A 26,111-nucleotide genomic window follows, 5' to 3' on the forward strand; every position below is an offset into this window, starting at 1 on the left:
AGAGTTTCCTACATTTATAAAAAGAGCCAAATTATTTCAATTGTCGATTTCCTTTTAATTTGCTATTGGGCTTATTTGTTTATCTACTTAGTTCTTTTTAGATATAGCAGTAATGTTAACATAAGTAAAATCAAGCTGAACAATTCACATGGGTTGGAGAAAAGGCTGTAATTTTTGTGTAAACATAAAGACAGTTCAGTAGGATAAAGAGAACCTTCTCTTTCATACTAACAATTTGCTCTTTCCCAACTTGGAAAAAAAAAGTGCTCTATAGAATTTAATGACAATTAATCCTCCACTCTTCTGGATTATGATTCTAAAATACAAAACTTTATTTTGCTGGAGCAAAAGAAGACAGGGGGCGTAAGCCCTAAGTGCCTTCAGTTAGCTGTGTGACCTTAGGCAAGTCACTATCTCTGGGGGTTTCAGGGTCCTCAGATATAAAATGGAAGGGCAGAACTTTCCAGATCGCTGAATTATAAACTCTGTGAAAAGTGACCTGAAAAATGCTTACATATTATTTATGGTTTTACCTTAGAAATGTCAGCTATCATCCATTTCGTTTAAAATCTCCTTAGCAATATAATTACGAATTGCCACTGAGAAAAAAACCAAGTATAAATATCACACGTATATGAATTTCATAGTCTAGAATTTCTTAGCTGGCATCTAGCCTAGACAATATTCTAATTTGGCAGCTGCAAATTAGACAGAAGGTCTAACTAACATTAACCAACGTTCAGATTTACCATCACTTATTGAACATCTACAATGTGCCAAGCAGTGTGCTGAAAATTACAAAAGTGGTAAAGAGGAAATCCTTGCCCCTGAGGTGCAAGTCCAGGGAGCAGCGCCTGTGTGGATTCTGTGTAATATTCATGTATTCCTGGTAATTCCAGCTGGTATTTTGCAGATGAGGAACTTCACAGATGTAAAGTAGTAACTGGCTTAAAAACAGGACTCGAGGCCAATCTGATTCTAAAACCAGGCTTTCTCTAATCCTAATTTTCCTATTCTCAGTGAGAACAAAAATTTATAAAACATGGATGCTGAGAAGTATCAGCCCCTCACAGCTAGGCTGCGTCATAACTTGATCCTCTTAGCTCTTTGGGACAGCCTGGGTGGGCGTTACACAATTTTATAAATAAGGAAACTCAGTGCAGTGTAAGTGACTTACCCAAGGTTACATGGCTGTTAAGTGGCAGAGCCAGTGTCTTTCAAATCAATTCCTGAAATTAATACAGTCCCTTGGATCAATCTTCCAAATCCAGCTGTGGCCAAGAATGAAAGTATACAGTATCAAACACTTCTTTTTTTTTTTTTTTTTTCTTTTTTTTTGGGGGGGAAGGGGGGGAGTGAAAAACTTCCCAATATTCCATATCAAAAAGAAATTCAGAGGAACACTCATGCAACCCAATTATGTGATTCAAGTTTATATAATTTACCTAGTGAGAAGCCTCAAGGACTGTGCTGGAGCTAGAAAAAAGTAGCCCTGGAAACTTCTCAGGATAAGTGTATATTTTGTGTTTTACCTCAGAATTTATGTAATTGCCTCAAAACACTATTGGTTTTACTGGCCTGATGTCCTAATGAGTATGGAAAAGTAACCTGCATATTGCTATTTTAACCGCAACCAAAAATAACAACCCTAAGGGTGATTATGCTAATTTTATGAGCACAGTGGGCAGAAAGAGACAGAGGACACAGAGGCTTGGCCTACATACCTGCTAATGCAGCTTCCTTCCTACCCTGCTCCTACATGGCTTTGCTGGTTCTTCCCCTCACTTAGAATGAACCTAAAACATCAAAGAACGCTTCCTTCTCTCACCCAGGCTGCAACTGCTTCATCGATTCCGCTAAAGTAAAAGACTTCACTGCCAGGGCACCGAGCACGTTTGGGGGGCCTCCTCTATAGTTAATTTTCAACGAGTTACGGACCTAAAGGGACTGGAGAGCCAGGCTTTCTCTTTTAATCGATAACACAGAGCCATACACTTACAGGAGTACTGAAGAAAGTACAAACTCAAGGAGGTGATAAAGCCAGTAAAAGCCTACGAGCGATGCAGGCTGACGGCCCATTACAGCCCACTGCAAGGACTGGAAAAAGATCGCCTACGGGTAGGGAGAGAGGGCCCCTGCCTGATCCATCACCCAGGACGTCCACCAAAAGCCATTCACTCCAGATGCCCCCGGGTCTTCCAAGATGGGCGCCCAGAGACCTCTGGAAAGCTCACCCCAGCGAAGAGAGCAGAAAGTGCAGAAGGGCCAGCCAGGGCTGCTTCTCTCTGCTAGCTTTCCCTACAGCACGCAAGGGCCAGGCGAGCTAGGGCGCCAGCGCCGTGGTGGCTCCACCCTGGCCGGCCGCCGCCACCTCACCTCAGCACAGGGGAGAGGAGCTGCGCCTCCGACGGGCGGGCCTGCCTGCGGACCCGACTGGTGACAGCAGCTGGCGAGCGGCAGGCTCCCCCCACCCCCAGCTGCCGGGCAAGGCCGTGAGGAAAGAAAGGGGACACGGAACTTGGGGCATGTGGCGAGCACCGGGAGGGTGTCGGCCGGCTGAGGAAGCGAGCGCCGGGAGAGGCCTGAAGGCAAGCTGCACATGGCCGGCGGCGGCGCTCAGAGCGGGCGGAGGGGCGGCCCCGGGGCGCGGTACCTGCGGTCGGGTGGCGGCTGCTGCTTCCGCGAGCCTCCTTTAGCCGGCTAGGACCCGGCCGTGCCCTCGCCCTCGTCCTCGCCCACCTCTCTCCCGGTTCTTTTCCCTCTTTTCCCCCACTTTCCCCCTCCTCATTCGGAGCTCCAAAATGGCGGCGCAGAGGACGGATCACGTGAGCCGCCGGCAGGTCAGGTGACCCGAGTGGCGGGCGGCGGGGGCGGGGCGATGTCCAAGCCCCGCCCACGGGCGTCCCGGGGCCGCTGAGGCCGGGCGGGCTCGGAAGGTGTCAGGTTTGCTGCCTGCGGTTTCCCGCCGCACGTTGGCGGGGTCGGGGTCGGGGTTGGTGGTGGGCGGCTCTCACGGCCCTTGCCTTGGCTAGAAGTCCACGTGTGTTCACCATGGAGACCTCCCCGGTGGCCTAAATCTGCCGGGGCCTGGCTTTACCCCTCTGTCCACCGCCTAATTGGCTTTAAGCAAGTGGCCACTGGCGTTCGTTTCCTTCCTGTGCTTCTGAATTCGTGTTCGTTCTCTTGGTCTTGGTTATGTGTGGGTCCACGGCTGGATTTCAGGCGTGCTTTGAGTGCGTCTTTGCTTGAAAGATGTGAGGATTTTCAGGGGTAGGCTGATGGAGTCGCAAAGCCTTAGTCCCTCTGAGCTTCATAAAATGAACACCAGATGTAAGCAGTCCTGTTCTGGCTCCTCTGCCAGCTAGTGAACTGCGAGGAGTGTGTGGCATTCCACCCAACTCCACCATGAAAACTGGGCAGTTTTGGTATATTAAGAACTGCACCGCAGAGAGCTGGGGTTGGTAAGCCACGGACAGGAAGGAGTGAGTAAAGCTGAAGACGCTGTCATACTGTGGAAATAGATGGGGCTTTCACGTCTATTCACAAGCCTTTATAGCTGGCTGTCAATTATCCAGTAGGAGGAAAACCCAAAATATACAAAATAAGATGCATAGCCACTGTTCAGATGCATGGGTAATTCTCCTTACTGTATCTTGGGATATAAATTGACCTGATGCCGGTTCGAGTCCCGGCTGCTCCATTTCTGATCCAGCTCCCTGCTAAAGGCCTGGGAAAGTGGTGGAAGATGGCTGGAAGAAGCTCCCTAGCTCCTGGCTTCTAAGAGACCCAGCTCCAGCCATTCTGGCCGTTTGAGGAGTAAATCAGCAGATGGAAGACCCATCTCTTTGTCTCTCCTTCTGTAACTTTGCCTGTCAAATAAATAAATAAATCTAAAAAAATAAAACCTGACCCAAATTTGGGCCTTGAGCAGCCAGCAAAATTAGAATGGTGATATTCCATATAGGTCTTTGCCAAATAGCCCAATAAAGAAGGAGCAGTAAAAATAAAAGACTGCATAACAAAAGTTAAGAAATTAAGTGGGAGAGAACATGGGAGGGTGGAAGAGAAAAGCAATGAAGAAAAACCAGAAATACAAAAGGTTGAACAAACAACTAAAATGTAGTTTCTTTTATATTTTTATTTATTTATTTAAAGTTATATTTATTTATTTGAAAGATTTACAGAGAGGGAGAGGCAGACACAGAGGCAGAGGGGGAGAGAGGGAAAGAGAGAGGAAGAGAGATAGTTATCTTCCGTCTATTGGGTCACTCCCCAAATGGCTGCAACAGCCAGAGTTGGGCCAGGCTGAAGCCAGGAGCTTCATTCTGGTCTCCCACATGGGTGCAGGAGCCCAAGTACTAAGGCCATCTTCTGCTACTTTCCCAGGTGCATTAGCAGGGAGTTGGATCAGAAGCAGAGCAGTCAGGACTCTTAACTGATGACCACATGGGATGCCAGAACTGCAGGCAGAGGCCTTGCCTGCTGTGCCACAGTGCCAGCCCCAATTGTAGTTTCTAAGTTACTGGAGAGAAGCTTTTTTTTTGTAATGTCTTTTTATTTTTTAAATTTATTTATTTGAAAGAGTTACAGAGAGAGGGAGAGTCAGAGAGACAAATCTTCCAACTGCTGGTTCCCCAAATGGCTGCAAGGACTAGGGCTGGGAGAGTCCAAAGCCAGGAGCCAGGAGCTTCTTTTGGGTCTCCCACATGGGTACAGAGGCCCCAAGGATGTGGGCCATCTTTACTGCTTTCCCAGGCACATTAGCAGGGAGCTGGATTGGAAGTGGATCAGCTGGGATTCAAACCAGCACCCATATGGGACACCAGCACTGCAGGATGTAGCTTTTAACTAAAATGCCACAGTAGTGGCCCCTGTAATGTCTTCTTTCTTTTTTAAAAAAAAAGATTTATTTATTTGAAAGAGTAACAGAGAGAAGGGGAGAGAGAGCGAGAGGGAAAGAGATCTTCCATCCATTGATTCACTCCCCAAATGGCTACAATAGCCAAGTCTGGGCCTGGCTGAATCTAGGAGCCAAGAACTCCATCTTGGTCTCCCATATATGTGGCAAGGACCTAAGTACTTGGGCCATCTTCTGTTGCCTTCCTAGATGCATTAGCTGGAAGCTGGATTGGAAGCAGAGCAGCTGGTCTTGAACCAGTCCTGGTGTAGCAAACATCAGCATAACCTGTGGCACCACAACGTTGGCCCCATTTTTAGAATGTCCCAATTTTAATATTCATGAATCTGAAAGTAGACAGAACATAGATGAGAGATATGACCAGGGGAGAGTGCACAACCAAAGTAGAATATAATCTAGAAAACATGAGGACATTCTGAAACAAGTGGAAGAGGGTGTCCCTGTCCGAAGGTCCTGAGGCAGTCATTCCTGGCATTCACCAGGTGTTTCTCATGCTTCTCCCAGCACGAGGTTGGCTAGAACTTCCTGCTACTCGTGTGGCTTGGCAGCATGGCCTGTGGCTGCCGTTGGCTAATGAATTGTGTGGAAGTGAGGGCCAGGATCGCCACACTGGAGCGCAGAATGGCCAGTGCATTTCCTTCCAGTCTTCTTTTTCTTTTGGGTTGATCCCTGCCAGCCTGCATCTTAGAGTGACGGCGATGAGCTAATACCCCAGCTGACTCACAGTGGGTTTGGGGGGTGAACACATCACTCAGGCTTGAAGCTGTTGCTACAGCATGACACAGCTGTAGCTGACACTCTTCCCTACACAGAAGTCACTGAGAGGCAGAGCCATTAGGAAGAAATGGTTACAGTCAGAAAGGAGTACTAATAGAAGAGGGCTTTCAGTAAAAATTTTATTTATTTATTTATTTGACAGGGAGGGAGAGAGAGATCAATCTTCCATTCACTGGTTCACTCCCCAAATGGCCACAATGGTCGGGGCTGGGCCAGGTCAATGTCAAGAGCCCGGAACTCCAACCGGGTCTCCCACATGGATGGCAGGAGCCCAGGCATTTGGGCCATGATCTGCTGCCTTCCCTGGTGCCTTAGCAGAGAGCTGGATCAGAAGCAGAGCAGCTGGGGCTTGAGCAGGTGCTCTGATACGCGACATGGATGTCTCAAGCGATGGCTTAACCTGCTGCACCACAATGCTGGTCCCAGGCCTTCATTTTTTTTTTTTTTTTTTTTTTTTATTTTTGACAGGCAGAGTGGACAGTGAGAGAGAGAGACAGAGAGAAAGGTCTTCCTTTTGCCGTTGGTTCACCCTCCAATGGCCGCCGCTGCAGCCAGCGCACCGCGCTGATCCGATGGCAGGAGCCAGGAGCCAGGTGCTTTTCCTGGTCTCCCATGGGGTGCAGGGCCCAAGCACCTAGGCCATCCTCCACTGCACTCCCTGGCCATAGCAGAGAGCTGGCCTCAGGCCTTCATTTTTGAAGACTGAGAAGCCCTAAGATGTGAAATCTGATAGAAAAACCTAAACCATTTTAAAGAGCCAGTGTCACAAAAACCTTAATATGGCTCTTTTCTCTAAAAGTAAGTCTCTCTAGGAAATTACAGGAAGTATTTTTAAGTCAGAAGAATGGAAAGACATTGAGATGTTGTTCCACTGAACTTGTACAGATCTCACCTAAACTCAGCACCTTCCATCTGCTGCAGGTGTTATTTATCATGATTTAATTAACCAATCATAGTGAGATTTAGTGTTATAGATAGGAAACCTGCTTACTCAATTACCTAGCACCTCTTCAGTGGAATCTGATTCTGTCTGCAGATGAAAGATGACCCAGATAACTGAATCTCTATCTCCACACACCTCATTATTCTACTTTGGGGTCATTAATTAGCTGATGAGGTTAAAGGTTTCACTTTTTCTACAAGTATCATGGGTCTGTATCTCCTGAAGTGACCAGAGAGTCTGATAACACATAGTGCTTTACAACCTGAACCAGAGCACTGTTTAAATTTTGGAAACAGTAAGGACAGCACCGTGAGTAAGTGGCTAGAGTGATGACTACTTGAAACACCGAACCAGTAGAAGCCTGAGGAAGACCTTCTTGCTTCCAGCCACAATACTTATGAAGGACACCTTGTCTTGGATATAATAAGATTAGGTTAGATTTCTTTTGAAAGGATTAATCATGTACGTCTTTGGCACAGCACAGAAAATTGGATGAGACATGTGGCCTGTAATTTTAACTGTCATGACCTTTAAAAAATACACCGTCTCAAAAAAGGAAAAGACCCAGGAAGGGTAAGAGGAGGCAGGGGAGCTAAAAGGGAAAAAGATGTAGGAGTGCGAACTGAGAAGATTAACTCGAAAATTGTTCCTGATTTTTCTCAGTAGCTCCCGTAGGACTGTGAGCAGGTGGGCTCCAATCTTTCTGAGCTTTTCACCTTGTTTGTAAAACAAGAAGTTCAGTGTACCCTTTTTTTTGGAGCTTCAGATGTCTGGTATATGGAAATGGGGAACTTAATTACAGGAGTCCTCCAAGTTCAAAATGGGACCTCATCATTAAGAATGATGGCAAGGCTTGATTTTATTAATGAATGAAAAGATTGCTTGATGTAAGTCAGAAGGAATGTAAGATTAAAAGACATGATATATTATTATATATATACAGCTGTCAGTAATAAATTAGCATTAGCTCTGGGCTCCTTACACTTTGCATCCTGAATATATACCTAGAAATACTTCATAATTATAGTTTGGGTCTCAGAAATCATCATAAATTATCCATCTGTCATTCATTCTCTGCTAAAAGCCAGAGACCTACATTATTTCAGCAGCACATCCATGTCTAAAATCCCTCGTGCGACAAGGCACACATCCTAATTTATTTCTTACTGAAATAAACCAAAAGGATACACAACTATCACTAGGAAGAAGAGAGGCAAGACCAGGGGGCCCTGATTGTGACAGCTGGGGTTTGCTCTAGCTAGCTCCAGTCTTGCTGAACTTGCTACTCACTCTTTTGCATCTGAGATGCTAACTGGATTAGCAAAGTCCCATGGAAGAGCTTCAGTGTAGCAGCCCCACAGTCAAGGTGGTGATGGAATTGTCTGGAATCCTAGCCAGGGCTCTGGCTTACGCGCAGGCCCTGGAATCAAAGAGGGTGACATCTAGTGGTCTACTTGGAACGTGCAGTGGCATCCCAGAACTCTGGGGTGGGAGGTAGGACATTGGCCTTGCCCAGCTAACCCAGGCCTGACCCCAGGCCCTTGAATCAGTCTGAGAGGTTGGTTTCTGGCAGGGATTCCCTGAATTCGTGCTGATTTATGGTAGGGATCCAGGAAATGCACCAGCAGACTGGGCGTGGAGGTGGAGAGGAGCTGCTTTTGAGGACGACAGGAGGCTCCTTTCAGTCTAGTCTGCATATGCCACAGACTTGTGCCGCAGCAAAGCGAGGCTCGGCGGAGCTGCGTGGCGGAGCAGGGAGTGCGCCTCCGCCAGACTGTCTCTCTGCTTCAACGCAGACTGCTTATTGGAACGCTCAAGCAATTTTCAGTCGTCTTTGTCAATAAAGGCAATCTCTTCTCTGCAAGGGGAATGAAAATGAGATTTTGAGGCCTCTCTCCTTTTGCCACTTTATCTGCCCAGGAGCCAGGTAGTAAGTAGCTCAGCTGAGTGGGGGAGTAGCTATTTGCTATGTCCCAAACCCGGCTGACAGGTAATACCACCTGCTTCTGAACAAGACAATGTGATTGTAATAGGATACTGTTAAATTCTTCCCAGAGATGCAGTTTCCTTAAAGTGGTGACCTTTATTGATGAGAGGGGCAGAGGGAGAAAATGAAAAGAAGGAGGAGGAGAAGATGAAGAAAGACGCTAAGAGGAAAAGTAACTACTAATCAAACCAAGAGAGCCTAGCTAAGGGGCAATCCTGTGACCTAAAAATATGTCATTTGTTATTTTGACAGCTCCTCTTGAGGTGATGGACTAGGAGGAGCTGCTAGCATCATCGTCAACTGGGAATTCCACTCCTTGCTCCTTGAAGACATCAGCAGATGGAGACCCATTGATGGCAAGTATTCTGTCTCCCAAGGTCCTCCAGCTTTGAGCTCCTCGTAGGAAGACCACGCCTGGGGAACACTGTACAGTACTTGAACTTTGGGGATCTTTCTTTCATTGAGAAAGGGGCCTGAGTGAGAAAGGGAAGGGAAAATGCATGTGGTATCCCAATTGTCATGCCCCAACAGGCCTCGTTATAAGCTCCACCAAGCTGTCAAGTGGGGTAGCCCACCCAAAATCTGTGAACTGGGATCAAGCAAGAGCAGGGCTGCAGGGCACAAGCAAACTTCATGAGAAGGTGGCCAGGCTCCCATGCCACTGCCTCCGTTGCTTCTGCTCTGCTCCCTCATCTCTTACTGTTGGATCACATGCAAGAGATCTCTATGACCAACTGGTGGGAGTTACGAGCCCGCTTAAGCTCGTATAGGTCGGCTTGGTATACAGGAGAAAATGGGCCAAAATGAATGGATAAGTGAGGGGACGGTGAAGAACTCTCTGGCCTGGGTGGAGGGTTCAGAGTGGGCAGCAGGGAGAACCATGGCCAGAAAGGCATGTTGGGACTGGGGGCTGGGCCAGGTGGAAACAGGCCCTGGCAGAGGACCTTGCGTTAGAGATTCTCCTTTGGTTATTTCACACATTTTTGTGGACTTAGCACCATCATCACTAATTACGTGTATAATTACTGCCTCGACATCTGTCCATCCTGGTAGGGAATGACCTCCAAGAGCCCAGAGAGCTTGCCAGTCTCACTCATGGAGCAAGACCCTGAATGTAGCTGGATCTGGTGAATAGTCAGTGATTGGATGAGGAAGGGGTTTTGTGTAAGCAGATGTGCTCCCAGATATAGGCCTTATTGGAGGAGCTACCCAAAAACTCCTTTCTGAGAAAAAAGGACATCAGATTGAGGGCTGGGGGTTATGGAGAGATAGTAAAGACAGCTTTCAATTCGGGACCTGGAAGTTGGCCTGAGAGAGGCCCTAAGCATCCAAGCTGCACACTGGTTCTCCCTGATCTTCAGAACCCATCAGTTCCTACCAGCTGTCATCCAGGGATAGTCACCTCATCTCTCTTTGCATCAGTTACATCGTGAAGTGGGGATAGTGACCCCTATCTTAGGACGTGATGCATATGCCGCACCAATGTGCCTGACTCAGACCAAGGGATCCATAAGCAGTACATTTTACATTTGCCAAGATCAGACTGGGATGATATGACATGGAAGGAAGAGGCAGAGCCGAGGGACACTGTGATCAAAGAATGCATAGTGTTTGATGGATTGTAAGAGAGGGGGTGTGAAGTCGAGGGACCGTGGGCACCTGTGCTCCTGCAGTATGCCCCTGATTGGAAGCTGCTGTCAGCAAGGCACACGGAAGCTCTGGGCTCCAGGTACCACGGCACCAATGGCAGAGGCCAGCTTGGAAGTCAGAGGACATAGAGACAAGGAGAAGAGGAACAGAATCATCCAGCTACTCTATAATCAGCTTATGAGTCGTGGAATTTGATGTGAGCGCGTTAGTAATGTCACATATGACTATGTGGGTTTTCAGCCTATTTTTCTTAAATGCGAATTGTGTTGGCAACCGAATGCGTGCTAACACCCTAAGATTTAGTTACATTTTGGTTAAGAAGTCCAGAAGACTTTGGACTTGGCTTTGAAACATTGAAAGTGAATTGAATTTGCATTATTTAAGTGGCTTATTCAGATTAACACTGCTATCTCTTCTGATTTAAGAACCCAAAGATTTGATATTTCAGCAGCAACAATGACACCTAGGGGTTGGTTTCTCCAGGTTTAATCTTAGATTTAGATCCTGTACGTTTTGAAAAATAAGAGTGCCAACACACGGGTGCAATCCAAAGTGTCCCTGTGGACTTGGTTGCTGGCCAGGAGAACACTGACACATCAAAGAAAGGAAAAGGCTGGAAGTGGCTTCTAAGAAAATTGTTTTCCTTCTCAACTTGTAACACCTCTCAGTTTGCTTAATGTACCTGACCTTTGAACCAGCAATGTGGCATCCTTTGCAGATTTCCCATCGGATCCTCAGCTAGTCTGTGTGTGGATAGGAGAGCCTCCTTCCTTGCATGGAGAAGCACTCAGGCCTTGGGCCAGCTACTTCTAGTTCTCTCCCTCCTTTGAGGAGCTAGTGGAACAAGTATTTGGTGATTCACCTCATCCCCTCCGTGTATTTTTATTGGAGACTTGAGCAACTCCTTGACCTTATGACTTTGACCTTTAGACTCCGGGCAACCTTTGGTCTGTTGTCAGTTAACTAACAGTATTGATTGAGAACCTCCTGGGTCCTCAATGCATGTGGAGTGTGTGTGTGTGTGTGTGTGTGTGTGTGTATGTATGTTCCCTACTGGGTTTAGGCGAGAATGAGGGGAATCTGAAAGGAAATGCACAAGGGTCCAGTCCATGGAAAACATGCCATTTATTTATTTATTTATTTTTACAGATCTATTTATTTATTTGAAAGGCGGCGTCACACACACACACAGAAAGAGAGAGAGAGAGATTGAGACCTTTTATATGCTGGTTCACTCCCCAAATGGCCAATATGGCTGGGGCTGGGGGCCAAGTTGAAGCTAGTAGCTTGGAACTCCATCTGGTTCCCCCAGGGGCCAAAGTACCTGGGCCATCTTCTACTGCCTTATAACCCATGCGAGGTCATCCCATCCACACCCAGTGAGGATCCCCACATTTGTGGCAGTCCCTGGGCAGCCGCTAGACCCCATCTCACCCACATGTTTGTCGTTAATCTCAAAGTGGATGCAAAATTCAGGCCCTGGATTTCAACGCCTGTAAAAAGGCTTCTGCTAACCAAGGGTCGAGGATATGCTTGTGTCTTTCCAGAGAATGCAGGACAGCCCATTTGGGTACCAGCCAGAAACATCAAGCCTGCAACTGACAGCCAACCAGAACCAGCTGAACAAGACCGAGAGTCAGCCTTGTTAGCAGACGCACCTGCCCTATCATCCTACCCTGAGGAACTGCCCATAGCCACATCCTCTACTGCTTTATACCCCACTAGCTCTGGTCAGCCACTCAAATGGCCCACAGCCTGTGTGTGGTCACGCCATTCCTGATAACCATTGTTCCTCATTCCTACCCGATCTGAGCAAGCACACCTGTGGTCTCCCGTTTTGAGTGCTGGTTAGTCAACGACAGGTAAGATCCCCTGGGGGACAACCTAAGACAGGCACAGCTGTGTACGGAGACCACACGGAAACGGGGTCAACAATGGTGCAGCCAAGAATCATGCCTTCCATTGCTAAAAAATAAACAAAAAAGGGGAAATGTGGTGCAAAGAGAAGGCCATGCCAAGACGGCCACTGACAACAGAGTCTGCCTGGCAACAGGCTGTGATTGGATGGCTTCGGAAACTGCCTGGCAACAGGCTGTGATTGGTTAGAGCATAGACCACCCCATGACCGGGTTGGCTGCCTTGGCTATATAAGCTGCTGTAGCAACTGAAATGAGTCTGCAAGCTGCTCGCCTCAGGCCTGCTTTCACCCGACTCCCGGGGTCTGTGTGGTGACTCTGCGCCTCTTGCCCCCACCACGCTGCTCCTCTCAGAACGAATCCACCTCGACACCCAGGAAGGGAGCTGGGTCAGAAGTAGAGCAGCCAGGAGTCCAACTTGTGCTCCAAAATGGAAGCCAGTGTTGCAAGCTTCAGCCTATCCTGCTGTGCTACAGTACCAATCCATGCAGTTTATTTAGAGCACACCAAACTTAACATGAAATAACCCGTTCATGAAAACATCTGTGAGCATGCAGGAACAACGCATCAAGATTCAGATGATGTTTCAATGTCCTCTTAACATGAAAATCCTGTGATTGGGGGGCGGATTACAATTAGCACTCTCCCATGCCGTTACACAATGATCATGTCGGCACTATACTATTTTTTTTGTTTGTTTTAGTGAGGCTGATGCAAGATGGACCAGATCTCTGTGAGTGACTGTGAACTGACTTTTGGCATTACAGCCTTGGATGTTTGCTTCTAGATATTTGTAGATATGTATAGGATTAGCTGATGATGGTGAGACCCGGCCAAGCTCTCCTATAGTGAGGATGTGTGCCTGGATTATTCTGATTATCTTAAGATAGGCCAGAAAATCCTTTTTGTTTTAATCCCGCTGTTGATCTTTCTTTTTCTGTCTTGAGTGTGTAGGTCCAGTTTCCTGACTTGGCAAGTGTAGGGTGCAGAATTGATGGATACCAGATGGTCCATTTCATCTTCTAAATAACCCTTGAACTTTCCATTTCTGAAGGTATCTAAATGTCTTCAATGGCTTCTAATAACAATCCAGACCTTTGCCCAGCCTTGCTGTCCAGCCTGATGTCCCTGGCCACTCCTAGCCTCAGCCCCATCATACCTGCCCATCCCCACCCATCTGCATTTTGGTTGCCAGGCAGCACCAAGCTCCCTCCCTCTTCCCGCTCACTCCCCATGTGATTACCCCCTTACTCTTCCTATAGGTCTTAACAAAGGGGATATTTTCTCTTGGAAGACTTCCCTGATCTGTGTGACCTGGTTATGTCCCTTTACTGTCCCTTAGTACTTTGTGACCTTTTGTTCACAGCTTTTTATGATGCTATGGTTTGTTTGTGTCACCGCTGACTCCATGCCAGTCCCCTCACCATACTCCTAGGAGTCTGTGAAGTCATCCACCTTGTTGGGCTAGCATAGTGCTTAGCACTAGTAGATGATAATGAATTAAAAACAATAGTGAATGAATGAACGAATGAGTGTAATGGAGTTTGTCTTCAACTCCATATCAGATCATTCTGTTTAATTGTGTAAAACAGAGAACTGAATGGTAGGAAACATGGTGACATTTAGGTGGGTTGTAGGACCCATTGAAGAAATTGTGATAGAAATACATCTTAATTGATGCTCATGGATATAAGTGTCAAGTATAGAAGGTTCCAATTACTTGCGTTGTCTTATTAGTCAAAGGCATGCTTGCTTTTTTTTTTTTTTTTTGATAGGCAGAGTGGATAGTGAGAGAGAGAGACCGAGAGAAAGGTCTTCCTTTTGCCGTTGGTTCACCCTCCAATGGCCGCCACGGCTGGCGCACTGCGGCCGGCGCACTGCGCTGATCTGAAGGCAGGAGCCAGGTACTTATCCTGGTCTCCCATGGGGTGCAGGGCCCGAGCACTTGGGCCATTCTCCACTGCCTTCCCTGGCCACAGCAGAGAGCTGGCCTGGAAGAGGGGCAACCAGGACAGAATCTGGCACCCTGACCGGGACTAGAACCCGGTGTGCTGGCGCCGCTAGGTGGAGGATTAGCCTATTGAGCTGCGGCGCCAGCCCCCTGCTTGTATTTTAATAATGAAATGATGTAGAACCACAGGGCACCTGCTATGGCCATGTTTGCACTGAGGGAGAGGTTCATCTGCTTCAGCTGAGAATTCTTGTAGTCCAAACTCTTGGCAAAGTCCAAGAAATGGGGGCTGCATCTCACAGCTGTAGGGAAGACGTGCGTTCCCCTCTTTTGGAAGGACTTTGCTGAACACCATTCGTTTCACTCACCTTGGATTCAGAATAGCCTTGATTTTTATCTCTAAGACAGAGATTATCAAGAGAAATCTTAATTTGGAGCAGAAATTTGTTAAGTTGTATTCTACTTTGTAAGAAAAAAATAAACTCAAGGGAATATAGTGATAGTGTTAGTGCCTCAAGTCCTCTCTTTTTAGAATATTTTATCTAGTCGTTTTCATGCTAATTTTCAAAGTCAAGAGAAATGACATAGCATAGAGGTTAAGGGCACAGATTCTGGGGCTGGACTGCCTGGGTTAATTTCCTGGCCTGGTTGGTGTCACTTAGTTGCTGAATAATCCCACTTTCTCCCTTTAACTCACAAAGAATGAACATTCCCCGCCTCACATTGTTATTGTGTGAATGTTGGGAACAAATACACTGGAAAATGGCTAAAAGAGGGTCTCTATAGAAGGCAATATTGAAGTATTAGCTATTACTGCACCTTGACACATGGTAGGATATGTAGTTTTACCATTTGGATGCATCGATAGGGCTTGTACTTCACAATCTCTCAGTCTCTTGTTTAAGTTTTAAAGCACGTAGGGTTTATGTGGTGTTGAAGAAGTTGCTGTGACTCTTGGGAGAATCTCTGCCTTCAGGGAAGTTGGGCAGAGAGATCCCTCTAGGCACAACTGCAGAATGCACTGGGTCAGGGCTGCCACTGTGGCGCCGCGGGTAAAGCCTCTGCTTGTAATGCCAGCATCCCATATGGGTACTGGTTCATGTCCTGGCTGCTCCACTTCTGATCCAGCTCCCTGACAATGGTCTGGGAAAAGCAGCAGAACATGGCCCAAGTGCTTGGGCCCCTGCCACCAACAACAAGGACCTGGATGGAGCTCTTGGCTCCTGGTTTCAGCCTGGCCCAGCCCTGGCCATTGCAGCCACTTGGGGAGTGAACCAGTAGATGGAAGATCTTTCTCTCTCTCTCTCTCTCTCTCTCTTTCTGTAACTGACTTTCAAATAAGTAAGTCTTTTTTAAAAAATGCATTAAGCCCATTTCTTCATTCAACAAATATTTTCTGAGCACCGGCTGTGTGCCCAGAGCTGCTTCAGTACTAGGAATACAGTGGCAGAAAGCACAAACCAAATCTCTACTCTTGTGGACCTTGTGAGAGAGGTAGAAGTAAACAGGTAAACAGGCAGACCCATACCTAGCATAATTTCAGTGCTATGAAGAAATTGCAGAACAAGGGGTAGGAGATACCGGAGCTTGGTGGGAGTCCCTGTTGTAGAAAAATGAGGCATTGAGAGGAAGCTGTCCCGAGGAACTACAAAGATACAATCCAGGGATTGCACTGTTCCAGGCTGGAGGGACCACAAAATGAACAGAGCATGGGCTGAGCAACACCAAGCCCAGGAAGACAAGAGAGGACCCAGAGGGTCTTGGAGAGAATGATGAGCGTGGCTTGGCAGAGCAAAGGTGGAAGACAGTTCTTTGCTCTGTTGGTGGGACTCAGAGAAGGGACTTGGAGAGGAGCAGGACTACTCATGCAGTCGTGGTGCCTCGTGGGGGTTGTGTGAGAATCCTACAGTTTACTTCTGAGGGCCCAGCTCCGCCAGTTTCTCCAGCTGGTGCCGTGTCAAGCTCATCCCCTTCCCCTCTCCCTCTCAGGACTGGGAAGCTGGAGCAGGTGCAATGAGGCCAGCAGAGAGCCCAAGAGAAAATGGGATTTTAAAGTTGTTAGGGCATTTTGGCATTCAGTTCCCCGAGATGAACAGAGTGTCTTGTCTGGTAATTGCAATTAATGGCTCTGCTATTCAAGCATATCCGTCAATAAATCTCCTCTAATAACCGATTGGGCACAGTCGTTGCCATAGTTATGTCTCTAAATTGAGCCCAGGGTAGTTGGCCATGACACTGACCTTACCAGGGTCAGGGCTGCTTCCTGACTGTATGACTCCATATCCCAGGAATTAAAGCCACCCTCCAAAGGACTGGCTTCGAGCCAACTGAAAGACAAGCTCAGCCCTCAGCTTTACTGCCTGGAGATTTCCTGTAAATCTCTCAAATGTGGAATAAAAACGTTCGAAACCCCATAACGTCGATGGTTGTAGTGATTTTGTGCAATCTACTTTTGTGCCACGCTGGGCACGTTGTCAGTCGGGAGACCCCACATCAGATAGGCGATCGTTGGGTTATTCACACCAGCCTTATCTTAGCCTCCTTGCCGATGAGGTCAGTCTCTCACCCTCACTGTGGAGTCGTTTTCTTCAATTCTCCCTTTCTAAGAGAATTCCTTCCTCCACCCAAGTACGGTCTCGAGAAGCCCATCTGTGTCTTAACCCCACCTCTCCGCTCTCCCGCAAGTCATTGCTCGGCAACCACCATACTCGCTTGTTCCATTCTGGGGTCGGTTTGCCGAAGCTCCAGTCATTGCTGGAGCTCACATTTGGAGAGTGGCTCTGCCCCTGGTCCTTCCTCTTACGACTCACCTGCATCCTTGGCAGATCCTGGATTTCTAGAATGCCATCTCAGAACCGAGCCTGGAAGAGCTAATGAGGTGGGGGTATTTTTAAATGTGTCTATTTATATGTTTGAGATGATTGCAGGTAATTACACAGAAGGCGGAAGAAGGGACTGGAGGCAAAACTGCTCAGTAAAATAGTTTTTCTTAAAGTCCTATCTGTGTACAATCTCTCTAAAAAATTGCAAAAAACAAAACAAAACAAAACAAAAAAAACCACCCACAAAAACCCGAAACCAACCAAACAAAAAACCCAACTGGCATGACAAAGCTACTTTATTTTTCTCTCTGTGGCTGGACCTACACTTGACTTAAGCTTTCCAAACTATTCATTGCCCTCCATGTTGCTTCCTCGCTCTTCTTTCCCTGTTTCTCTCAGAACTGATGTTGCAGAAGTTTAGAACAGGGAGATTCTCGGAGACAGGCAGAGCGGGGAGGTCAGGGCTGGGAGCTCAGTTTCTGTACCATTTTCCTCTCGGGCGTGGGCAGGCTCAGCATGCCATCCCTCTTCAGCAGGGTATCCGTGAGAAGGTTGGAGAAGCATTTCCACATGCCTGAAATCTGCCAGGACTTCCCTGGAAGACAAAGTGAACTGTTCATTGGTTTGCTTCTGACTTTCCCAGTAACCTCCAAATATCATACAAATGATATGTGCCTTCAAAGTGGGTAAGTTTGGAGAAGCCCCTGGGCCCATGCGGGAATGCTCCTTTCTTTTGAACTGTGGCATTTCAAATTGCTACCAAGGGCGAACCTAGCAGTCCTCACCTGTGTGTTCAGATAGGAGAAAATGCTCATGCTTTTAAAATGCTGCGCATCGGTGCTTATAAAAATATTTTGATGGATGTCTGATGGAATTTGAATTATTAAGCAATGTCAAATAGAATTTGGGCTTCACTGTTAATGATCTGTCATTGAAAGGAGTTATCAAAATCTCAAGAGATTTGTTTTAATAAGAGAGGAAAAAGGGGAAAGCAAATTAAATCCAATAAACACGTGGAATGGAGAGCAGCTGGAGGAACTCTCTTCCTTTCTTCCTCCCCTTTTCTCCTCTGAGCGTGGTTCTCCTCTCCAGCCCTATTGAGGCGGTGGACACGGGCATCCAATTAGTCCTGGGTGTCCCTGGGTCTGTAGTTCCCCATCACTTTGCCTTCTTGCAAACCCATGAACTATCTCCAGATTTCTAGACCCCACTCCGAGCGCATTTCTTCTGCATGCTGGCTGGCCAGTGCAATTCAGTTGGGCAAACACGTGTATTGTTCATCGCCACGTTTAGAGAGGCAGCCAAATACAGACAACTAGATACTTTCAGTTCCAGTAGAGGGCAGATGGCAGATGGGGCTCTTAACAGCAGTGCTGCTCTTCACACTCCTGCACATCCAGGGTGCGCACAGTGCCTACCTGGCAAGCCCACCACGTACTGGCTCCAGGAAGAGGAGGGCTGGCTCTGGTTCCTCCTCCCCAAGGAATCAGAGAAATGGTGATGAGAACTGACAACTAGGAGGGGAATGAATGCAAGTGGAGAGGAGAATGGACAGCAAGTCAGAGGAGCGTGGAGGAAACTGAGAGACCAGAGAAGAAATACTGTGCAGGTGGGATTATAGCAGAGGCACCATGGAGTGGGACCAGCACCTCCAGCAAACCCCGGCCTCCAGCGGCCATCTCCCCTTTACTGCCCTTTCCCCATCCCTCTCTTCTCTGTCTTCTCCCTGGGAACTTCCTTTGTCTTATCTTCATGATTGACTTTCCCTTTGAATGACAACCCAAAGCAGTTTTTAAAAAACTGTTTATTTTTTATATTTCAATATTTTTTATATTTCAATTGAATTTTGCATTTAAAATTCAAGACAAAAAATGGGAGGACAGTGAAAATGAAGTCTCCTCCATCCATGTTACCAGTCCCTCAGTTCCTCTACAAAGGAACTGTTGTTAATGGTTTGTTGTATTTTTTTTCCAAAGAGATTCTATGCAAATACATACATACCAAGCATACTATACACAGTTTTGCACATTGCTTTTTTTTTCCCACTTAACCATATGATCTTGGAAATGGAGCCACATTGGTATGTATAGAACTGCCTTGTTGATTTCAAAGGCTGCACAGTATTCCATTTTATGACTTCGCCATAATTTGCTTTACAAGTCTTTCTGTTGACGGACATTTAGTTTGTTTCTAAGCTTTTTCCTTCATACATTTCCTTGTACCTACGTCTTTGTGCACCTGCATGTGTCTGTCTGATTTTTTTTTTTTTTTTAGAATGCAACAGCTGGTCAGATGGTATACGCATTTTAAAATTTGGAAAATATCATCACATTTCCCCCTTTTCTAATTTACAGTGCCACCTTGCCAAGCCAGTGTTATCAAAAGTTGATCTTTGACAATCTGTTAGGCAAAACATGTATCTCCTTGAGTGAGTGAGTTCGCTGGCATTTCCCTCTCTGTGAACTGTTTGTTCATGTTAGGGGGAGTTTTGATCAATCCAGATGGAAGAGTGTCAGGTTCCTGGAGGTCACCAACTGGGGAAGATTGAAGAGAGGGAGGAAAAGAGCCAAGTAAGCTATCTGAAGGAACGATAAACTCAAGGACTATTTCCCTTTCTAAGGAAACCACTGTATCTGGATTATACCGTGTCAATATGCCAGACACTCACAGATGGTTCTTCAGTTCAGTTTGATGAATTGACGTGCCTTCCCCCGGACTGTGCTGTAAAAGCCTTTTCCCTCACAGACCTGGTCCTCACAATGGCATCCTAGCATGCCTGCAGTGTGCTTTCATTGAAAACTGCATATAAACCGACTGTTTCATTGCAAATAAAAGTTTAGATTTACTGTGACGTGACCACAAAGTGGTCTTTTCACCCATAAAGCGTTCTGTTGCCTGCTTCCTCTGGTACATTAGACCGAAGTGAGCCATCTCATTTTCAGGGAGTGACCTTGAGGTGGCAGCAACATTACATTCAATTCTGTGATGCACCAAGTCCATTACAAAGTGAAAGTAAAAATTGCAATAAATCAGAATAATACTGATTGTTATAATTTTATTATCAGAGCATTAAGTCAATAAAACTTATCTGAAATGTCATTTGAATTGTATACAATTTTTACTAGTTATCCAGTATGTCTTAAAAGCATGTTTAAAACAACAAAATGAAGAAATCAGTGATAGATTGTGCAAAAGCTGGGGTTTGTCTCATGCTGTAGTAAAACTACATTCTCATTTGGCATTTACATTGTAAAATATTCTTTTTGCAGACTTTTAACTATACAATGATGCCTTAAGCCTGCCCAACTGTATTTAGTGCTTCATTGTCTGGTTACTTATTTTCCTATTGTTTAGTCCTTTTTCATTTATGATTTTATATAGGAAGGTCATCTAGTATATGGCATCCTCTCAAGAAAGGAGAATGTGGTTGTTTTTTTAAATAATGAGGAATAATGAAACTTATTTATGAAGGAAGTCAGAAAAATTTATTGAAGAATCACTGTGAGAGAAACATGCAAATTAAAAACACCTGCTTAATAGCATATTCATTACCATGGAGCTTCCAAGTAATGAAATAGTTGTGTAAAAGGTGATGCAATATTGCATATATCAGGTACAATAGATGATTACCATGCATTTTTATCTTGTCAATTGCTATTAGATTATCATAGTAATATTGTATAATTACTTAAGATGTTAAGATGCAAAACACTGAAAATGTTGAGGCCCATATCTTTGCAGTGTTTAAAAAAATTTGTGTGATAGATTGCTGACATGTAAGTTGGAAAAATAGATTATGAATGTGTCCCTAGCTTGACAGTGTGACTGGCATTTTGATGATCATGTTGGTTTGGGAGTCACTAACATCTCTTTAAAGAAAATGCAGTGTTGAGGCCCTCTGCTGTGGGGTGCAGACACAGGACTGGGGGTTGAGCAACTCGTGTCCCCTTCCAGCTCTGCCTTCATCCAGGTCCATGTCCATGGCCTCAGTTAGAGACTGGGCCCCTGAGCTCCAGTTATCTTCCTGTGCAGTGAGCTGTGCAGGAGTAAGTGCAATCTCTCATGCAATCAGCAGGCATTCACGGGTGCCAACTATGGGTTGGGAACTGTGTTGGGGGCTGGGGGTCCTGAGATGAATGAGGCAGAAGCCAGGCCTGTGAGTGACTCACAGTACAGTGGAGAAGGAAGGTGTGGGTAACCAAAGCCCATGTGGGCATGATGCAGGGTGTGGTGGGGGTGCTGGGGTCCCAGGGGGTGACCAGGACTCATGTCACAGACTGAACACTTACTCTCTCTGGGTACGTGGCGCATGCTTTACATGTGTAGTTTCTTACCATCCTCTCCCTCACCCCTTGTTACAGAGGAATTACCATCACCCCATAATACCGATAGAGAACCTGAGGTACAGAGAATTGACGGTTACTCAAGAAAACATAGTGAATACAAGGGTGCTTCAGAAAGTTTGTGGAAAATGGAATTAAAAGATAAATTTATGTTGGTGCAAAAAAATGTGGAAATCCAGGCATCTACAGGATTTACAAATAGTTCATGGAAAATATGTATTATGAAAAAACTATCCATGGATTTCAATTTTTTTTTGGTACCAGAATGAACTTATCTTTTCATACCATTTTCCCCTGAACCTTCTAAAATACCCCGTAGGTGCTGAGCTGAGAGTATTACACAGGCCCTCTTCCTCTATATGCAATACCATATCCATGTGTTCCTCTGCTTCCCTTTTACTCTGACTCAGAGAATGCACTTTGTGTGGAGAACTAACAGAGAACAGTGCACACAGCTGACTTCAACCTTATGCAGGGGCTGGCTCATAGTCTAGAGCCATTCTTGGGCTAATGTCCACGGGCCTCTGAGTATTGCTGACTCAGCGTCCGAGGAAACCTTAAAGAAATCTCCCCTGGGGATTACTCAAGCCTGAACGGTGGAGCCATGCAATGGTTGTTAGGTGCAGGGCTCCAGAGTCAGACTTCCCCAGGTCAAATCCCAGGGATAAGACACTTAATGCCTCAGCTCCTGTTCTCCAGCCATGACATGGGAATACCCATCTATGTCTTTCTCATAGACTTGCCTTGTGATTGAAGTAGACAGTCCCAGCGATGGCTCAAGCCCAGAGCCTGGCATGTTAAAAGTGCTTGATAAGTGTTTTCCATAACTATCATGATTACTGAATGCCTTTTCTTCCTGGGCAATTGGCATAAATAGATATATTATAGGAAATATGAAGCAAAATTAAATTAGAAACTCACATTTTATCCAAATGCAACTGATACAAAGATTAAAGCACTGTACAGTTAAATCTAAATAATTGAGAAATGCCTTTTGGTAATAGCAACCAGCATTGCAAATCTCAAATAAGTTGATTATTAGGTAAGATCCTTATTCCTCTCTCACAAGAAGTATTGACTAAATTTTGATGACAGTGTCAGTTTGAGAGGGCTGATTGAATATGTTAGAAAATGTTTGTGTAAAATGGTCTAACAAGATAAGTTCCTTGAAGTGCACTAATAACAGCATATATTTATGTATTTCAGAATTGGCCTGCCTTCTGGCTCTTCCTTTGTGTGCTGATGGTGTCACTCTTTTGGAACTGGGAGTCTGGTCACAGTCCAACCCTCTGACTGTATGGGACTCCCAAGTAGCTCTGATTTGTCAGTCAGTTTTCTCAGAGCCACACATTGCCTCAACAGAGCTTGTTCTAATAAGTTATGGAACCAGCTCACAAACACATCATGGAACAAAGAAGTCCCAAATGGCTTGCAAATACTAGGTTCTTGGAGACACATAAGGACAATATCTCCGTTTAGAAAGGGAGATTTTCAGACATTTTTCTGAAATCTTAAGAGAGTAGATCACAAAATGTGTAAAAACAAGTCGTGGCTCTCCAGGGTCCATCTTTTCAATCAGTATGTGTTGGTGTAAAACCAACGAGCTACACGACTTCTGAGCTTGGCCTAGGGGGCCCCTCGCTGGGAAGATGTTGGCCTTGTCTGGAGCAGAAACTCCACTGTGATCAGTTGCAATGTGAGTTGAATCAAGAGCTGGTGCTGCTTCCTGAGCTTCCTGACATCACTCTGTTTTTGGCAGTTGAAATGGACCATGCAGCTTGTCAGAAAATCAATGGACAGTTGGGCTTCTGGTGCTTGGAAAGTGACACACACATTGTCACGTACACTTGATCACAGAACATCTACAAAAACATGCGCATATGCATGCCCACACTTTCTCTCCTGACTTATTTCAACGGAGAAGGCCTTTCTTTTTCACGATAAGCCAAAAACATGTGTTATCATTGCTACCCAAACCTTTTGTTATTGTGGCTTACGTTTGTTTTTGAAGCGTAGCTTGCATCATCTCCTTTTCGTAGCCCAATGATGCTGATGAGCTCCAGGCAGTGCTCAGTGAAGTAGAAGTTGCAGCAAAACTCAGAAAGCCTGGAGTTGCTTTTGGAGAGTCTGATCCCTCTGTTGCCCTCTCTGATCCTGTGGGAAGAGGGTTTGGCTGCACCCAGCGAGTGTCCGCCTGTGGAAGGAGCAGAGACTCATGTTACCAAAAGCTCTGCTGTCAGAGCTCACAAACCCATTCCTGCCTGTACTACAAAGAGGTAGGAGGAAAGCAGGGAGGGTGCCCTGGACTCTTCTAGGTATGTGGTGGACTCTGGTGAAGCTCTGGTGAGCATGCCTGGGGATTCAGATGCTTGGCTCAGCCCAAGGTTCCAGGTTCATCTGGACTAGCAAAAGAGAGACCAGGCACAGAATACTTTGGCTGGGTAGGCTTTTTTTTCCCTGTCCCCTAAAAAAGAAAAATCCTATTTTACTGCTAGTGTCAGACACAGGAGGACTTTTATATTTAGAGATGAGAGTAAGGAAGTCTGGTGCCTTTGTTCCTAAATTCTTACTCCCACCCTCACTCCAGGTTCAATCTGCCTTAGACCAAACTCTTAAATTGTCTTACTCACTCCAGAACACTAAATTTTCCTGAGTCTAGTTATTCCAACAAGAGCAGAGGGCACAGAAATATGGAAAAATGGAATGAGCTGTTTCCTGGAGTGATGCAGAGGTATACTTTTTGGAAAAGGATCATTGTCTGGATAGTATTCGCTTGATGACTCCCAATGTTCAAGATGGTAACCTCATTGAACTAGTTTGCTGTTTTCATCTTCATCATCATAACCACCCCTATTTTCCTTCGTCTTGTAAGAAAAAAACGAAGATTCTGGCTGCCCACTTCGTATAGTTACTTACCAGGTTAACAGGCTGCAGTGTTCAATGCAAAACAAATCGCGAGGTTGGCACTGAGCAGTGTGAAATCCAATTGGCTAGAAGCTGTGTCTCATTAGAGGCCATCCACACAGCAATCAGATGCACTTGGAAATAGTTGGGTGATTCCTTTACAGGAATCACAGAAGTGATATTGCTGCTAGGCAGCCAATCGATTCCCACGAATCTGTTTGCAGTTTCTCTTCCTCGATATTCTGCCTCTTCTAACATTTCATCCCCCTGCACACTCGGTCTGCTTTTGCCTACTCTACTCCATCAAGCACACTACCATCTTCAGAGACACTCTTTTCTACATTAGGTTGGCTTCAAGACCCACTGGGTTAAGTGTGAAGTCTAGGTCTCCCACTGATTCGTAGGGTAAAGCCTCTCCTGCCCTCTGCAGATAAGAAACACATTTCTGGCAGAGAAGAAAAGCCTGCCTTTGGTTGTATCTCCACAAAAGGGATGTTTATATTTATGCCAGCATGTGTTTCTAACCTCTGCTTGACATCTGTTTGAAAAGGTAGCTTAAAATTCATATGCAAATAAAAGCTAAACGATTTCTCATGTTGCAGTGTTAAATGTTGCCACTACTTGTATTTCTGTTTTTTATTTAAAAATTTACGTATTTCTTATCTGAAGGCAGAGGGGCAGAGATATCTCCCATACACTTAATTCTGTCTCCAAACGTCTGTAACATCCAGGACTGGGCCAGGTCTGGAATCAGGAGCTGGGAATGGAATCTGGAGCTCCCTGTGGGTGACCTGCACCTAAGTACTTGAACTATCACTTGCTGCCTTCCAGGGAGTTCATCAGCAAGAAGCTGGATTGGAAGTGGAGGTAGGACTTCCAATAAAGAAGCAGACACTCCAGTAGAGAATGTGGGCATCCCAAGTGGCATCTTAACCACTGTGCCAGATGTCTGCCCTATACTTACATTCGTTATGAACTGACTCCTAAGTTCCTAAAAAACAAAAACAAAGCCTATATCCTCCTAAGAATGATGAAAAGGGCTTATCTTTTATCCTGACACAATGATAACTCATTTATACTGAGTGTTCAAACTCTAAAGCTACAGGAGTTGTCCTGAGTCTCTTTACATCCCATTTCAATGCCATCTCCTCAAGAGGGGCTTTCCCTGGCTCCCCTGGTTATAGGAGTAGCCTCACGAACCCTGCCAATGTCTTGCAGTCACTCCATCCTGTTGTGTTTTTTTTCAAGGCATTTACAACTTTCTGAAGGCATATTATCTGTGACATGTTTACAACTTCCTTGTTGCAAGTGTTAGAGGAACAAGGACCTTGCTTGTGGACCAAGGACCTCAGCTGTGTGGGGGCATTCAGCACCCAGGACAGCACCCAACCCTTGGTACAACAGACGAACTAGTGACGGATGACCTCATTCCGAGTCCCCGAGGCTAACACATTAGGTCATTGCATCACTTCTCTTTGTAGTCTTTTTGGCCTATAAGAGTCTCTTGCCTTATTTTCTGTTTTCCTGAAAGTTTTTGTATTAGCAGTCCTCCCAGGTTTACTTTTTATTCTGCTTTGCCATTGCTTATGAAAGTCATTCTACACAAAGCCATCTGTGATGGTTTCCCAATATCAGAAGTGGGGCAGTGTCTAATTTTCACATCTTGATGTTCGCATGCTGAGCCAAGCTAATCTGTTCTGGGATGACACTGAATCAAAGAGATGCTGGAAGGGCAACCCAGGGACCACAGTCCCTGGAAGGCCGCTGTGAAGTCAGGAGGGGCCTCTTTTGCTAGAAAATGATCTCAGCTGGGGCAGGCATTGTGGTGCAGCAGGTTAAGCCGCCACCTGCGACACCAGCATCCATATTGGAACATTGGTTTGAGTCCTGGCTGCCCTTC

The 26,111-nt window shown here is 45.8% G+C and overlaps 1 protein-coding gene and 2 long non-coding RNA genes across 8 annotated transcripts in view; 2 read left to right on the top strand and 1 right to left on the bottom strand.

The window, feature by feature from the left end:
- Nucleotides 1-2,875, bottom strand: part of ZNF507 (zinc finger protein 507) — a 38,520-nt gene extending 35,645 nt beyond the window's left edge. For 2 of the 6 annotated variants that reach the window (XR_016224488.1, XM_089318733.1), the window contains exons 1-2: nt 2,654-2,832; nt 1,178-1,271 (exon numbers count right to left, since the gene is read on the bottom strand). The gene's annotated coding sequence lies outside the window, so the exon portion shown is untranslated. Of the gene's footprint in view, nt 1-1,177; nt 1,272-2,653 lie in introns of all 6 variants that reach the window. The other 4 variants (XM_008274578.5, XM_089318732.1, XM_008274579.5 and 1 more) reach the window with 4 other exon arrangements.
- The window catches only part of LOC103352342 (uncharacterized), a 100,668-nt gene continuing 77,410 nt past the window's right edge, over nt 2,854-26,111 (top strand). The window contains exons 1-2 of the long non-coding RNA XR_016224489.1: nt 2,854-2,943; nt 8,878-8,981. This is a non-coding gene — a long non-coding RNA (uncharacterized LOC103352342). The remainder of the gene's footprint in view (nt 2,944-8,877; nt 8,982-26,111) is intronic.
- Nucleotides 17,498-20,063, top strand: LOC149120897 (uncharacterized). Its single transcript, XR_016224490.1, has 2 exons — nt 17,498-17,650; nt 19,445-20,063. It is a non-coding gene; the product is annotated as an uncharacterized LOC149120897 (long non-coding RNA).

Source organism: Oryctolagus cuniculus, chromosome 18, assembly GCF_051225735.1.
Source record: "Oryctolagus cuniculus isolate XC-2025 breed Fujian yellow rabbit chromosome 18, ASM5122573v1, whole genome shotgun sequence".
In the NCBI taxonomy this organism is placed as follows: Eukaryota; Metazoa; Chordata; class Mammalia; order Lagomorpha; family Leporidae; genus Oryctolagus; species Oryctolagus cuniculus.